This window comes from Scophthalmus maximus, chromosome 9 (genome assembly GCF_022379125.1).
Source record: "Scophthalmus maximus strain ysfricsl-2021 chromosome 9, ASM2237912v1, whole genome shotgun sequence".
Classification (NCBI taxonomy): domain Eukaryota; kingdom Metazoa; phylum Chordata; class Actinopteri; order Pleuronectiformes; family Scophthalmidae; genus Scophthalmus; species Scophthalmus maximus.
In genome coordinates, this window is record NC_061523.1 from 17,731,817 (window position 1) to 17,745,588 (window position 13,772).

General features: G+C 42.4%; 1 protein-coding gene across 5 annotated transcripts in view; it reads right to left on the bottom strand.

Annotated features, from left to right (window-relative positions):
* Positions 1-13,772, bottom strand: part of diaph2 (diaphanous-related formin 2) — a 330,230-nt gene that overhangs the window by 243,373 nt on the left and 73,085 nt on the right. The gene's annotated exons all lie outside the window — the stretch shown is intronic.

Genomic DNA, 13,772 nt, shown 5'->3' on the forward strand with positions numbered 1-13,772 from the left:
AACACTAAGCTCTACATGTGATCTACGGCAGCTCCGGCTTGAGGTATATGGATTCTTGTGTATAATCTCCACAGAGGGCACCAGGGACACGTCGCTATACTGACACTTCTACAATGACATCCCGATGGAAGTTTCAAGAAAAATCCTGTGTAGTAATTTCCAGATTCTGTTGTCAAAATGAACCCCTTCATTTCAGGTCGGGGTTGTGTTGCGGTACCATGCAAAGCAACATAAGAAAAAACATGCTGCAGAAACAGCATAACCATACGCCTGAACCAGAAAATAAGTGAGTGCTGGGCAGAATCCTCCTCAGTGTATTCATCCTTGGACTGCTGGTTGCCCACAAAGTGAGCTGTGCTAATAGGCAGTTTGGGAAGTAATAAGCTAGCTCATTTATCTGGAGAAAAGAGGCCTGCTGCTCCCCGGCAATACCCCGGTGTTTTCTTTATGAGAAGGGCATTTTTGTAAGCAACACCAAAACATTGTAAACAAGGCTCTACTGATGCCACAAGTGAGATTTAATTGTATTTTATGTTTTCCCCTGGATAAAGTAAGCGTAGATGAACCATTTTCTCTGGCATGGCTTTAAACATATTTCATATCTACTCCACCAGCATGTAAAAAGTAAAATCGACACTGTACTTTGCTAAAGATACGTCCTCCTTTCTCTACTATAGATTGATTTTGTAGTAAATACACTTTTCTGTGCTTCTGTCTCTTCTGCCTTTCTCCGCCTGTTCTATACAAACACTTATGCCATTCATCTTTTCCTCAGGAACCGTTGGGTGAATGTGGGGGAGTGACGGGCTTAGCTTTTATCTTGCTGATGCTAGTTATTAGGCAATAGGGAGAGGCCACTATTACCTACAGTACCACAGGAATCTTTGTTGTACATTTCTGCCTAATGCTATATTATATGATTTTTGTGTTGACGATGAAAAGCTAGACTAAAAATAGACACAAGACTCAGAATATATATATATATATAGATATATATATATATCTATATATATATATATATATATATATATAGATAGATATATATCATGCAATTGGTAGAACTAAATATACAGAATGAAGCAGAAGGAGAAAGACAGACAACCCAAACAGTCAAAAAAAAAAGAATTTGAAATGTCGAGGCTTTGACTTCACAAAAGCTTTACTTCAAGGTTCCACTTATGCAGTGATCAACCTACGATGAAGACAGTTTAACAACGATGACAATCAAATAAAAAATCTGTGCTTTTAATCCAAGAGTGGCAGTGCTAAAAGTTCTTAAAAAAAAGCTCATGAAAAGTTTGTGTCATTGGACCGACTTTTGAAAAACACTTCTTTAAGCTTTAACAGTCAGTGAGCTGTGACTGTGTTTCCCTGCATCTACCAGGACACACACTTTCTGTAGACTCTGAATGGTGGTGCCAGAATCTTTCTAATTCTATTCATTTTGGTATTTACAGTTTTCAAGTAACTAGCATTTTCAATTGCAGCCCAGTGATCGTAAATTGTCATTAAAGGCTCGATGAAAGGGAATGTGCAACCCAATGAATGCTTCAAGGGTTACAGCAAAAACAAAAAGACAATTTATATGAAAGAAATCTGAATTTATGTCATGATATGATAATTATATGATCCGAGCATGACAATATTATTATTTACCTCGGCAGTTAGTTGGGTCTATTTTCAGGGCAGCCTTTCTAACATATGGCCCGGGAAAATTGACGGCAACCAAGAAAGTACATGATACTTGTCCAACAGAGCTACGAAATAAATTGTGTTCCGATTTATGAGCAACTTGGCAATATCATTCAGCTTGAACACAAACCGCAAGGCTGAAGCAGTAAAAAAAGAAATCTAACTCTTACTAAAAATCACTCTACTATCACAAGCAGGAACAAATATAAAGATACTATGTTCAACGACTACACAAGATTTATCCAGTTAAATAAACAACAAAATGACATCCAGCAAATACATACGGGTTATACTGCATCTAGAAAAGTGGTCCGCAACCATCAAGCTGCAGACTGGTATTGGAATGAAAAAATGTTTGCTACCAGGCTACAGATTTTGAACTACATGAACATCAGTACAAAACATCCTATTACCTGCTCAGCTCCTTGATACAAATGTGCTGGGTTCACGTTAGTACGGCAACAGAACTGATTGATAATTTCTTCAGGAGAAAATCGATGATTAGAGGCCTAATGTGTGTTATTAAATCAAAATGTTAGACATATTTGAAGCCCAAACATAACTTTTTTGTGATAGCAATTGTCAATGTTAAACAGTATGAGGTGAACTGCACAAGATGATGTGGATCCCTGTTGTCTAGAATCTACCTGGACTGTGTCTGGACCATTAGGCAGCTACACAGATGTTCTCCTCTGGCATGCTGCATGAAAGTGCTCATTAATTGATCAAAATTTTAGTCAAATGGGCCTTGTAGATCCTCCAGGAGGATCCTTCCCTGTTGAGAAGAAGGCGAGAAACTACAGTTTTCATTATCCAGTCGGGCTGGTACTCCCTGCACAGGGACCTACCAAAAGCCTGGGACCAGGACCATTTGAACAGCTAATTGGAACAGTGCATCACGCATGTCCGATCCAATCAGGCCAGGAATGCAGGAAGAACACACAGCCAGTTTGAGTGTTTTACCTCCATGAGGTGAGGGGAAAAGATTAACAACGAATGGCATTTGTATTCTCTGGCAGCGCATTGCTGGGGCTGCAGTGTGATATACTGCTGGTCTCCTGAAAATATTTTGATCGTTGCACAACCACAGCAGTCAAGTCAACAACTCTTCAACAAACTTTTCGCTTAAGAGCTGGCTAGGGTTTTTCACAACACACTGCTGTCTGCGGATCGGTTCTGATGAAAAACAACATCTAAAGCAGCCATATTGGGGAGACAGTGATGAGGCAACATGTCAGCACTTTGCTGAATAAAGCCTGGAAGATAATGGCAGGTGAGATGTGTAAAAAGCCACAGTGGTGGGTTTCATGCAAGTCTGAAGACCAATCACCTGCCATTTGGCCGAGGCTTGACTTGAGGTTTAATAAAATGAACACAGCGGATTTGACAAGGGCAGCTTTCTAGCATGAGTAAACACCCAAGATCAAAACGCACTAAAACTAAAACACAGCTGATAAAACTTTAACATTCCACAGTAAACATATGCACTTTGGGCAAAGTAATCATCGAGAACTTAATAACATAACTTTTGACCCAAACATAGTAAGACAAAACCACATAGTGTCTGAGAAAAGGCAATTGTTCCATTTTTGGATACGGCTGATTAGGCTCCAACATTTTCAGAGCATTAATTCTGGAGTAATACATAAGCGGAGAGGGAAAAACACGCACTTTTTATTTATCTTCCTACCTCTCAGCAGTTCCCAGCAGGCATACCACTATGTCCAGAAAAGCCAGAGCTCTGGTTTCAAAGCATGTAATGACCTCTGGAAACCAAAGACACTGACCATAAACTGCTTTTTCATGACCATAGACCAAATCAATGGAATCCTTTGGGATAATATCAACATTACATGACATTGGCTGCAGAGAAAAAGTCAGAGGAGAGGGAGGGGGGGGGGGGGGGGGGGGGCATTACCTGCTGGCTACGGGGCAATAGAGATTTCCTCGTCCGGCTCACAAAAATGGTCAGCAGACAAAAATGGTCTGAAAGAGGCCTCAGGGAAAGGGAGCAGGGCACGATAGAGGGATGGGGAAGAGCTGTTGTGTGGGACGTACGGGTACGTGATAGTAGTGAGATAAAAAAAAGTGAAAGAGGTAGAGTAGGGGTGAGATACAAAAAGAAAGGAAAGGAGTATGAGGAAGAAAGGGCAGGACAGAGAGATACAGCATCCTGAGACACTGTAGAGGATGGGCACAGCCTTTTGACCACAGCCTAGAGCCTCATCTCCTGCCGCTTATTGAATCCCTATTTGTCGATAACAGTATTTCCTGCCAAGAAAATAGTGCTGGGAGCAATTACTTCAGCAAAGACCGTCAATTTCATTTTGGGGGGTTAGGGTAGCGTTGAGGCTCATTCCCTCCGCTTCAATCACCTCTGCCTCCCTCCCTCCGTCCCACGGGGAGTGACAGAGTGCTGTGCCTTCTATCCAGGGCAGGGCAGCGAGACAATGCCAAGGCGGCAGCACTGCCACATGTCATCTTCACCTGTAATGAGCCCATAACAAGCTGGCAGCTTCCTCAGTGCCCGGTGCTCAGCACACTCAGGCAGACTGATGGATACATTATTCAGCTTCATTGTCAGCTTACTGGAAAACCGCATGGCGGCAAAGTGTCTGGCCTGGAAGCTATCTGGGAGAGAGCTGACTGAGGCCGGGATACCTCACTCTCTCAGGCACATGCACAAATATACAACTCCCCTAAAAAAGACTTCCTGACTCTCTTATCTCTTGCATTGTCACATGATGCAGACACTCTGTGATTCATCATTCAGCATGCTACGTGATTTCTTTAGATAGTGAGCATGAAAGTCATCCAGAGCTTTGTGTCTGAATGTGTGTGCTTCCTCACATATCAAAATCATGACGCCCCCGTATTCATTTGAATGACCTGGCCCATGGCAGCACTGTGTGGTATATTTAAACGAAGGCAAAAACAATTCTTGTCTAACTTATCTAACTTCCTGTTTTGCAAAGAAGCCATCCGTGACGGACAACATCTCACGAGTTTGCAGCAACATCTTGCACACTGGACTTTTAAAATAAATAACTGCATATGGGGGAGGGTGATATGCAAGAACACATTTCCAACTCATCATTGTGTGATTGTGATATTTTTGACAGGACAGAAGGCTTCCAGGGCCTATCATCAGGGATCACCCAAGAATATTCAGCATTCGACAATCAATCATTTGTCAGCAACACCGTCTTTCAGAGGTAACGGATCCAAACATACTCTCACCTCCACCACACACCCCCAAAAAAGGTAGTGGAGAAAAAGTTATGGAACAATGAGAAATCTAATTCCTCTATCTTTGTGCGGAATTAATGAAAATTACAAGAGCACCCTGGTCTTTTTTCTTAAATAATACAGATACAATCTGAGTAATTAGTGCACATCATGCTGTATCAAAGGCACATTGTGACTTAATTTCCTGCTCATTAGATCTGTTGAGGCACGAGAATGGGTAAAAGATGATCTGCAGACTAATTCGGCTGAACACCACATCTCACTCTCTTATGTCACAACACAGGCAGCACTGTCAACACAACCTTTAAAAGGGAATATGGATTGCACACCAAAAACAACACAAACCTGAAGAAGAAGTTACAGAAATGAGCAGTCTTACATTTTACACAATCTAAAGTTTGGCATGAATGTGTGGCAGCAGTGGTAAAGGTCAACTGCGACACGGATCAGTTGAGATGCTGGTTGGCTGGACAATGAGTTTTCCCTAGCCCTACTTAAAGGACAGAGTCCTGCTGCTGGCAGATAAGACATTTCATCTCGCCACCAGGGCACAGGGCTCCCAGCTCAGTGGGGGGATTTCCCACAAGACCATGTGGCCGAGCAATTCATCCCTTACTCCCCTCCATCTCCAATTCAGTGTCTAAACTTCTTCTTTTTTTTCATTTTTCCATCTGTCACGTCTTTCACTCACTCCACAGCGAGGTGTTTTTGAACCCTGGATGACAGCCATGAAGAAATATGTCTGTGTATCTGTACGCACTGGGGCCTTTTTCTCCTGGTTCTATTTATACTCTTCCTCAGTCTTCTGCCTGTCCTGGTCAGAAAACAATCTACAGACAGTTGTATCATGTCTGAGCAACGACAACTTGCTGATAACGCAGACACTATTAGGGCCTGCAACCTTTAATTAGGTCTGCCACCTTCTCTCAACAATCAGGACAGTGGCATTACATCTTGGGACCAGAGAGGACAAGCTCGCCGCAACAGCGCAGCAGAGAAGAAAACACAAAAGGAAACAATTATGTATTAGGCTGCAAACGTCCTGCAGGGTTTAAAGACACATTGGGCAGCGGACGAAGCATCGTGTTGTTTGTGTATTTGTGAGTGTGTGTTGATCCCCAAGGTCTGGAGGAAGAGCACACAGTGACAACAGAAACAATAAGACCCGAGGATATTAAACTATTTCATTCCCTTTTTATTTCAATACAAAAATGGCCCACAATCATTTGTAACAGTAATTCAATTACAGGGGGGTTTGTTGCCTCAACATTTTTGTATGTGTCCGTGTGTGTGCGTGCACATGCATGCATGCGTGTATTGAAAAGTCAGATGTAGAGAAATATGGAGCAGCTCAACCATGGGGAAGAATAGATATTAAAAATTATTTATTCAGAACAAAATTTATCCAGGTATATGTTTTTATTGAAGAAAGGCCATGTTCTTATAAATGAGTTTTAAACTTTCAAACAAAACAGCAAACAAGCCCCTTTCTGAATAGAATTTCCTCGTCGAGCAGTTATGAATAAAGCTTGCTTCCATTCCATGAATAAGAGACATTTTATTTATCACAGGCTGCATCACTAATAATAGAAATGTTTATCAGACTGTCCTTATGAATTATATGTTTTATGTGATTAGTATTAAGACTGTTCAACAAAATGAATCCATAACAGTGTCATGTTATATGGCAATGTTTGACAAGGGTTAAAAATACCATTTTTCATGGAGACCACTTGCCACATACCACATGCACCTAAATCCTGCCAAAGTCAAAGTAGAAGTCAGTTCAAGGTCAACCTGTTTGTGATGCTTCCACCTTGACCTTTACCAGACTAACAACAAGGGTGATTGTGTTTATTTCACCTCCTTCCTTCCTTTCACACTTTTAACTTTAGCCTGACCCAAGCTGGACGGTTCAAGCTCTGGAAGAAAGAAAAAAAAAAGAAGAAAAAACACATCCCTCCTCCTGACGAAGCCTCAGATGTGGGCTAGGGGAGAGCAGACCAACAGGCACCGTCAGCAAACTCCCTTGGCTTTAATCCCACTGAAAGTTGGCCTGCAATATGATCAGTGTTTCAACTAGCAGCTGAAAAATGTCCACAATGGCAGTTGGATTCCTTATCATCACATGAACTTAGGGGTAATGCGGCCACGGTCAGGAGAGCAAGGGCAAAATCTAAAAGTGTACTTGCTGGTTAAGTGTAACTGAAACCACTCACTATAAGTGTCTACACAAATGTGGCCAAGCAACTGAACCATTGTAAACTTTTCAAATGGATGACGAGATGGAATTTAAATGCTTGTGCGTCAATAAATTAACTAGTATCAGTGACACGGGATCTGGAACACTCCAGAAAACCATCCAGAAGCAAAGACTGACCGTTTGTTGCCAGAGAGAGGGTAAAATAAAAGCCAATCTGTTCATGAACAACTTCAGGCTTTTTACTGATAGTTACATTTTCAAAAAACTGTTTTAGCCACAATAAGCTTGTGTATGTGTGTGTGCGTGTGTGTGTGTGTGTGTGTGTGAGTGCGTTCATGCTTATTTTGGCCATTTTTGCCTTAAATGACAGCAACAGTGGCGGAAAGGCTGAGGAGAGAGAGAGAGAGAGAGAGGTGGACATGCAGCAAAGGGCCCAGGCCAGATTGGAAATTGGGCTGCTGCAGCAAGGACTCGGCCTTGATATATGGTATTCACTTAACTAGGTGAGCCACCAGTGCACCCCAAACAGAGAGCACTTATTGACAGAGATAAATAATGGCTGCAGGATCCAACCACTCACACTTTTCTTATTTAGATAAAATACGGCAAAACAATAATTGATATGTTAGCTTTAGCATTCCTTTCAAATACTCCCGTACCGAAGTAAGTGTGTGTATCATCGATGAATTATCAAAATTCAGAACAACATCAAAGAGATAATTTGACTTTGTGTTGATTCTTGAAACGGGTTGGTAAATGAGTAGACAGCTACTCCGAACTACTCGACTAATGATTGATTTGTGAGTGTGTACTGTATGTGCACATATTTTAATATGGTTTTGCTCACATTTGTTCTATGTGCATACTTGTATGCCCCGTGTTTTCGAACATGTACAATGTTGGGGTTGTGTTTGTGTGTGGTGCAGAATATTTTTCTCCGAGCAGCTCTCCCTGTGCTTTTCAGGACTCCTGTCTGCACTGAATTTCAATGACACAACTATAAAGATAGGAGCAGATGTCAGCCAGTTCGCTGAAAGTCAGGCAGAAGAGAGTGAAAAAAGTAGAGTGAGTAAAATTGAGTGCACACTAGCTGCAGAGAGAAGTCTTAAGTTATGTGTCTATTTGCAGCAGTGTAATACAAGAGACGAGCTGGATTTACTGAAAAGATATAAAATGAAAGAGAAAATGTCTTTTAACATGAAAAACAAGCAAACCCTGCGGCAGACTGAAAAATGGCTGATGGACAGGTTTGCCGACGATGAGATCATTTCAGAGACTTATGGGCTAACCTAAAAATAAGCCCTTGCACTGACTCACCCATACCGCTTTCAAGATAATGCACTACACTCCAACCACTCACCAATCAATTCAAGGTCAGCGGGTGGTTCAATATTGTCCCAAAAGTCCCCCCAAATGAACATAGACATAAGGTATTTCATATGTAGATGAGGTGAGGATGTTGCTTAAGTGGGAGACACATTTCCACTTCCTGACAGTGAGAGAAAAACTTGAAAGGCTTGTCGAGTCATCTTGGCCTTTGTCCCCCCCCCCCCCGGATGTACTCCCGCCGTCGTGTCGGAGGGGGTTACACAAGTGAGCTGTGAAGCAGGTAGAGTCACACAGGATCTCATTTAGGGTTTTCACTGTGGTCTCAGCTGCATTGATTGCAATGTTGAAGGCCTAATGAACTCTGTGCTCTTGTTTCCAGCTCTGGGAGCCGGGGTATGAAGCAAAACTACCGACTACAAGTTAGGAGGAGGTCGGTTGAAGATAGGAAAACAACACTGAAACATTGATTAAAGGAGAAAGAGTACTGACACTGATTTCTAATGGACGACCTGTTTCATGCTCCTTTGTCCTGCTTCGCTGACCCGCTCCATAAGGGACTAACCTTGATAAATCATACATAGGAAAAAACAGACTACAGGGGCAAAAGGTTCCGGATAGTCTGATTTTCTTCTTCTCTGACTTGCGTTCCCTCAGTGGTTCGGCTGAATAAAAATCCTACAACAAACAACACTTCAATTACCTTTTGTTGACGTAAAGACTAGCGAGAGATTTTGTGTATAGACACATCGCGTGGCAACAGATCCCGAGCAGAACCCGCAACCAGAGAGAGAAGTGAGTCTAGATTCGTCTAGTCATTTTGAAGATGCACGACTAAGCCTGCGAGCTAATAGAGTGCTATGAAGGGATTAAGAGTGATAAAAACAAGAGATATTACACAGAGATTTGTTACATCACACGATTTAGATATTTCTGAATCATTTATACACACACAGTCAAAAATGAGCGCTCACAGTGCATAAACTCAGTTTTACATTTTACACTCGCTTTCACTCTGTGTTCCAGCTGGTGGTTCTCTTTTAGGGGTAGCTCTTTAGGCCTGCCTACTTACTTCTGTGGAACGCCAAACTAAACTTCAGATATACTGGTTCAGCAAACGAGAACAGACTCAGCAACTCTCGCAATAAAATGTCAATTATTCAACCGTCTTTATTGCAGCAACTGAAAAAAACAATTACGTCTGGGTGGTTATAGATCGACTTGAACTTCCCTTCTTTGTTGCAATGCAGCCTCTGCTGCATCCATCTCACCATGGTGAGAGGTCACTCTGTGTCTTCAGTATCTGCTGCCACCATTCGGGACATAAAAAAGGTCAAGTTTCTGATTTGTGCCCCTGCCATTCTCACTGAAGTTTACACCTCTCTCTGGCCCCCATCTCACAATTTGAACTTGGAGGGGTCAACTGCCCTGGTGTAACAGCTCACACTCCACAAGGGCAAGTCACTCATAGAACTATACTGTACGCACGATCATATGTGCATACATGGAAAGCTGAGTTATTAAATCAAATGTCCTACATCATTCACATAACTACAAGTTATGAATGTAACTCATGAGATTAGCTGATTGTTCTGCTTATGCTCCTATGAATGAACGGTGCTAGAGTGTTGACCTGAACCCTTGCATGACCAGAGTTCACAGGGTTGTGCATGCCGGTGTCATGAGAGGAGATATGTAACGTCATCTTGACTGAGTGACTTTGTAGAAGGCAAAATTATAGTATTTATGAACCTTGTACCAAGGAAATATGGTGGGTCCTTCCTGAACCACTTATCACATCATGCAAATTTCAATGCACTACACAGCTTGAGTAGACAAGCCAGAATAGCTAGAAGGAGTGACGCATGTGCTCACAGAACAAACGGGACAATATGTAACTTTCCTAACTAAACCTCTGTTCCTGAAAGAGTCTGCACTCTTATCAGTACAACACACAAAACCCATAACGCATCGTTCCCCGGTCATCCTCTCTAACCTGGGAACAAACTGCCAAGAATGTGCAATAAATTACAAAAAGGGGCCGAGGACAAAAACTGGGCTCAGGTAAACATGATTTGGCAGTGACATTAATGATCTCCAATCCCTATACAGGTTCTGTGGGCAGATTCTGATGGAGTGGACAAGCATGATTTACGACAATGGTAGTCCTGGGAGAATGTTGATGGGCCTTGCCAGGAGCAGAATGGCTGATACGCCAGTACGTTTGTGTTCCGTGTTCTTTAGTCTGCAGTAGTGGCCCTCAACTTTGACAGGTTTGTAAATGGGACTGGCCTGAGCTCTGACCAGGTAAACACAACACAAAATACACATATACACTTCCCTACCCCTCAATTTAACCCTGACCTTAACCAGGACCTCAAAAATCACCATTTGCCTCATTAGTACCAGCCGTTGGTCCCTGTGAGGACTACTGGTCCCATCAAGGTCGGTGAGTGTTTGTCCCAAAGAGGTAACAAAAAACACACACACATTCACAGCGCAAATCGCTGCGATTCCAGAACCACAAAACTGTGGGTTGGACACGTAGGATATAGTTATTTCCAGGGTGGTCAGCTCTGATCTCCTCCCCGTGTCTGAATTGGGGTGGTCTCATCTCTAATAACCACAGGTACATTTCCTATCCCCTTCCCTGTTAGCTGGATAAATATAATATCAAATTGTCTGGTACCATCCCATCAGCGGAAAAACATGATCTATGAAATATCTTCCCATGAGGAAACCCATACTGTGAGATTAACTTCTCATCACACATATAGCACAGCTAACAGATGAGGGTGAGAGAGGTGATCCGTACTGAAAGAGGAATACAATGTGTGTGTGTGTGTGTGTGTGTGTGTGTGTGTGTGTGTGTGTGTGTGTGTGTGTAAGAGGTGGGATCTGCACAGTTGTGCGTTTGTGTGCATGTAATTGGACAAATACCGAAAATGATTTATTGAGAAGTGAGACTGATGACGAACAAACGTGATTTCAGCCATTTATGTGTTATGTCCCAAAACTACAAGGGGTTCCCCTTCTAATCAAGCATTCTTGGATGCATTCACATTGAAGTCTCAGGAAACAAACTGTTTCATCTAATATCCACATTATTACTTCATCTCCACTGAGTGGCTGCAGCCCATTCAATTCAGTAGAAATACCTATTCATCAAGATGTCTGTGTGCAGGCCATGCCTAATGACGGATGAAGCGATCTTTAACAGCCATAAATGGCTCCAAACTTGAGGAAAAAGCACTTATATCAGCAGAGCAACAGCAAAACAAACTCTCTCCCCCAGGTTGGGCATGACTACTTCAACAAAGCAAGATTAATTTGCCTGTTGAATTGAGGCCGATGCCCCAGTCTTGGCACGCTGCCTAGCTGATGTTGAGGTGCAGTGGTGCCTCCCATGCACCAGGAACATTGGTATAATGTCAAAAGTGCAGCATTACTGGGAAAAGCAGAAAATGGCTTCTCCAACTTTAATGAAGGGAGCATGGATTTCTTTATCTGGCTGTACAAATCTGGGCAAATGAATATGGGCAAAAAATGTGGAAAGCAACCCTTTCAAAATTTCGAATACTTAGCATGCTAACCAGCTAGCCCCGGGCCAAGCCCATCTACTGACTTTTCAACAGTGAGTTATTGTAGCGCCGTCTGACCTGAAGAAGTAATGCTGCATATAAGCAAGACACCACAATTGGCAGCAGAGAAAATGTGTATAAATAAAGGTGCTAAATTACATATAGCACCTTTAAATTAAAGCCTAATGGGTAGTCAATGAGAAGGATGGCCAACAGATACAGATATCAGTGGTATGGGAAATGGGAAATTACACAGCGATAAAAATACAAAGACTAACAATAACTAGAACAGGTACTTTTGAACAGGGGAGGTTTTTATTCAGTGAACTATGATACAGTTTATTTGAAAAAGATTTGTTAAAGAGATGCAATGTAATTTTCCCTAAAATCTATCGATATTTCTATTGAAAATAAAACTGTAGTTCCATTCAAAATCAGGCATACAGGAAAGATAATATCTGACGTTTATGAACAAAATGTGAAATGAACACCAGTGAAACTGTCGAGTGGGAGAATTTGTCAGCACAGAAAAGAAATGGATGAAAAATTTTATCATTTCAAAAATAGCTACCGGTCCCCTCACAGACACATGTCCTTGTGTGTCACTGTGTGTGTCTGCACATTTGAACTACTTCAGACACTATGAAGCTCTACCTTTTTAAGCAGAGGCCACTGTAGGACTGCGTTCCTTTTCTGGCTTCTTTTTCCCCACCTCTGACAGATGTGACCTTTCGGCTGTGCTCGTAGCGGCCACTCTCACCCCCAGACAGTAGGCCTGGATTAGTCACCATCTCTGAGGATTGTGGCGCCTTTCACTGATGCACGTGTGAGGCCCAAGCTCTCTCCAGCATTGCCGTAGGGCCTGCTATGAAAAATAGAACACCTAATGCTGGGAGATAGAGACATTCATCAAAGCGCAGGGCCCCTGCCTGCATGCCTGTTTTGTGTGCTGCCTTCCCTCTCAATTCGGTATTCAGTAGTGAGATGCAGAAACAACTCACTTATTAGATAGTAATAAAAGAGAGATGAGGGGTTTTATTCTCATTGTTGTAAAAATGTAATGGGTCCCTTGCCTTTTTTTTTATCTTTCCAATGTTTCAAGTGATCTTTCATATTTAGAAGGAAATAACGATATCCCAGTCTCATGAGAGTAGACATCAACTGAAGGATATGTATGGAGCTTCTTCACCACTTGATTCAGCACAGCGAAGTGTCTCCAATTGCCATCGTTTGAATGACACTTGCAGGGAGACCATTGAGAATACCTGCAAGGGGCCCAAAAATGCCCTGGGAAATGGTAGCCATGCCAACTGGCGCCGTGCAGCAAGGCCAGTTAACCTCTGCAGTGAACTGCTAAACCCTGGGGTACGGCTTGGTAATGACATCTCTACCTTTACATCTCTTCATTCCTCGTTGTTGATCCTGGCAGGTCACACAGGAATACGATGGTGGTGGTCATGACAAAATATAACAGGTCATGGAGGGAGACTGTGCTTTCCCTTGGTATATTGAAATTCTACTCTACCAACACGGAGTTAGCATGATACTGGGAGGCGGGTGGCGAATGAAAATTCCAAAGCCTAAAGGTTCTATGCCATGGGATTTCACCATTGCCTGGAAGACATGGTAATGACGGTGAACCTATGGAGCAAGGAATGTAGACAGCTCAGATATCTTCAGTTCACACAAGAAGATCAGGAAAGATAACATGCATGCAAAAA